This window comes from Mytilus edulis, chromosome 3 (genome assembly GCF_963676685.1).
Source record: "Mytilus edulis chromosome 3, xbMytEdul2.2, whole genome shotgun sequence".
In the NCBI taxonomy this organism is placed as follows: Eukaryota; Metazoa; Mollusca; class Bivalvia; order Mytilida; family Mytilidae; genus Mytilus; species Mytilus edulis.
This window is the reverse complement of record NC_092346.1, coordinates 86,103,572-86,107,928: the sequence shown is the minus strand read 5'-3', so window position 1 is coordinate 86,107,928 and position 4,357 is coordinate 86,103,572.

The following is a 4,357-nucleotide window of genomic DNA, read 5'->3' as shown; positions in this document are numbered from 1 at the left end:
TTTCCGGTTTACACATTCATTCGTCAGTAGAAATGACAGATAAGAATGTGCATCAAATTGTCATGATCATAAGATTTCAAGTTCAAAAGCTTTATTTATAGACGAATATCAGTATACAGAAAATATAAGCTCTACTGAGCTTTTATATCGTCTTATTACAAACACAATATTTAAAACATGCAATTTAAAACAGACGGCAAACATACTACTTTAAGCTGGGACTGCAAGTATAATAGTCCCCGCTAAAAGTTACATACACAAGGCCTAAACAAAACAAATTATATATTGAAGCATATTTATTAAAATATCTATTATTGTGTCTTGTATACATATACATTAGAAGTTAGATATGTTAGAATATGCAGAAATATTAAAAGTACAGCTAAGCAATCTATATTAAAAGCATATAAAGCACTTAAAACACATAAGTAATTATAGCACACTATAATTAGGCAAAGCACCAAAAATAAAAGTTATTTGCAGGCATTGGATTCACAGGCACTTGTCTCAGAAATAAATTCCCTATATACCTTAGTGTTATATTAGGGTATATAGGGGAAAAAATCTGAGACAAGTGACTGTGGTTGGATTGGCATGAATTTAACTATCCTTCTAGAATTAGGTAAAATCACTAAAATGATTAGTAGAAAATTGATTAAAATTGCCATTTTCCGATGATTTCTAAAACTCGCAAAGAGACATCAACCCGACCAAAGAGCAGCTAAATCTTCATATGAACTTATCATAATCCTCATCAACAAATCTCAAGGCTACTGGGAATATATTGAAAAACTTATATGTGATCTTCCAATTAATGAACCAGACATTCAAATACAAAATCAGAGCAAACCTAAGAAACTCTTTCAATACATCAAGTCAATAAGAACTGACAAATCTGGTATCTCTGCACTAAAGAAGGACGGCAACATCATTACAGACGCCACAGAGAAAGCAAATCTCTTAAACGAACAGTTTCAATCTGTATTTACCCCAGTTACAGATGACCCAATACCAAACAAAGGCATCAGTTCACATCCTAATATCAGCGAATTACATATAACACCAAATGGGATCGAAAAACTCTTAAATAAGATCAACCACATAAAGCCACCGGCCCAGATAATATCAGTGGCCGCTTACTGAAAGAAATGAAGACAGAAATTGCACCAATACTATGCTTAATCTTTAACAAATCATACAACACTGGTATTACACCTAACGACTGGAAACATGCTAGAGTCGCACCAGCATATAAAAAAGGGGATAAGCATAAACCGGTCAATTATAGACCTATTTCATTAACTTGTATTTGCTGCAAGTTAATGGAACACATAGTAACATCACACATTATGAAACATCTCGAATCAAATAACATCTTGTACGACCTTCAACATGGCTTTCGGCACTCTCGTTCTTGTGAGACACAACTTCTCTCCTTCATTCAAGAACTTCAATCCACAAACAATTCAAATACACAAACAGACCTTGTAATAATGGACTTTGCGAAAGCCTTTGATAAAGTTCCGCATCGTCACTTACTATACAAATTACACTATTTTGGCGTTAATGGAAACACTTTAAATTGGATCTCTGCATTTCTCTCTGATCGAACCCAGACAGTTGTTCTGGATGGAAGATCATCAAGCACAGTCCCAGTCACCTCTGGGGTTCCTCAAGGTACTGTCTTAGGTCCTGTCTTATTCTTGGCGTATATCAACGACCTTCCAGACTACCTTACACATAGCAAACTAAGACTATTTGCTGATGACAGTATCTTATACATGCCAGTTAAATCCCAGAGTGACTGCCTAAAACTGCAAGCTGACCTTGACGCAGCTGCAAAATGGGAAGAGGACTGGCTGATGGCCTTCCACCCAGACAAGTGTAATGTTCTCTCTGTAACAACTAAACGTCAACCTTTAAAACATAATTACACTCTCCACAATCATATACTAGAATCTGTTACATCTGCTAAGTACTTAGGCATCACATTACAATCAAACCTTAAATGGGACAAACACATAGATGACAATATATCAAAGGCCAACAAAACTCTTGGCTTCCTTCGAAGAAATCTGAAAACATCAAATCAAAACATCAAGAGCCAGGCATACCAAGCACTTGTCCGTCCCAAACTCGAATACTCTTGCTCAGTTTGGGACCCCCACACTTCAGAATCTATTTCAAAGATAGAGATGGTCCAAAGGCACTGTTTGTAAATATAACTTAATTTTAATAAATAGGCCACGTATGCACCAGTTATTAATCATCTTTATTCAGATGGAAAACTGGAAAACTTAAAGAAGAAGAAGAAGAAGAAGAAGGCTCTCTCTTGATTTTTTTTTTCAATGTTAAATTTTACTACAAAAATGCTAGGTGACTGGTCAATAATTAAGATTTGACAAAATAAAAGGATACCAAAAGTTGTGAGACGACCAAAGCAAGTCTTTTCAAATATCTACCAATATGTACCATTTGAGTCGGAATTCCTTCAGACACTTGTGACACTTGTTAAAAGCAACAAGATAAAACAAAAAGATCATTTAATTTTACTTTCAGATATTATAACGATGATGTTCTTTCAATTAAAAATCCAAACTTTTCTGATTGGTTTCCATTAATATATCCTCCAGAACTAGAAATAAAAGAAACAACACCCACGGCATCTATACTGCCTCATTTTTTATATTTATACTTCGAATTTGACATACGCAGTCATACGTGGTCATCTGAGTATCAGAATCAATAGAGCATGCAACTACGTTAACATCTTTATAAACTTAAATAAAATAATTTGATTAAGTAAACCTGTTAAAACAGAAGTTACCATCTAATAAGCCTCATCAACACCGAGATGCTGGGCATTGGCCGGTACAGGTTTAGTAAAAATTTCGTTCGCAATAAATTGAGGTTCATTTAAGTAACTCATTTATGATTTAGAGTAATATTATTATAATTTCTTTTTTAATTTCCTTCTTTTATTCCCATAAGATCAACCATGTATTGATCTAATACTTCTGAAAAGTTCTTGATTATTCTTTGACTAGTCTTTCTATTTGTATATATCATTATGTATAATTGTAAATTGTATTATATGTCTTCGGTGTTGAGGCAAATTTTAAAAAAAAATTTTAACAGCCAAGCCAGTCCAACCTTTAGCCAAACTACGGCAAAGATTAACAGGTCCGTATAAAGCTTACGAGACAAATAAACGTTCCGATACTGCGGTAAATTTTTGTGTTCTTGTCTTACGTTTTTGCTGATGGGCTATGTCTATATAAAATTGAGAATGGAAATGGGGAATGTGTCAAAGAGACAACAACCCGACAATAGAGCAGACAACAACAGAAGGCCACCAATGGGTCTTCAATGCAGCGAGAAATTCCCACACCGGAGACGTCCTTCAGCTAAACAAATATGTATACTAGTTCAGTGATAATGGACGTCATACTTAACTCCTAATTACACACAAGAAACTAAAATTAAAAACCATACAAGACTAACAAAGGCCAGAGGCTCCTGACTTAGGACAGGCGCAAAATTGCGGGGGGGGGGGGTGTTTGGTAATCATGTTTTTTTAGATCTCACCCCTCCCCTATACCTCTAGCCAATGAAGAAAAACAAACGTACAACAATACGCACAGTGAAACTCAGTTTAAGAGAAGTCCGAGTCCGATGTCAAAATATGAAACAAAAGAAATAAACATAATACATAAATAACAAAAAGTAAAATCACAAAAATACTGAACTAAGAGGAAAATCAATTCGGAAAGTCCATAATCACAAGGCAAAATCAAATAACAAAACGCATCAAAAGCGAATGGACAAGAACTGTCATATTCCTAATTCGGTACAGGCATTTTCAAATGTAGAAAACGGTGGATTAAACCTGGTTTTATAGCGATAACCCTCTCACTTTGATGACAGTCTCATCAAACAGACTACTAGCAGTTACTGACATGCCAGCTCCAGACCTCAATTAAACTGATTGAAAGATTATGTCTTCATCATATGAATATCAGGCATAATCCCTTCTGTTAGGGGTTTAGTATTATACCATCATGAAATATATGAGAAGAACATAACCCGTGTCATGCCAACAACTGGTTTATAATAAATGTGTTTAATTCTGATGTTAAGACCCTATAAGTGAATCATTATTAAAGCCAAGATATGCAATCTTTTATGACCTGACAACAGTATCGTAACTATATCCCTTCTTAATAAGTCTGTTCAAAGGTTTTGTTAGCTTTTGAGGTGAATACTGATATTTTTGTGCTTTGTAAAGAATATTACCATAAAAGATTGGATGTGAAATACCTGAACGTATAAGATGTCTGCATGTTGAGTTATATTT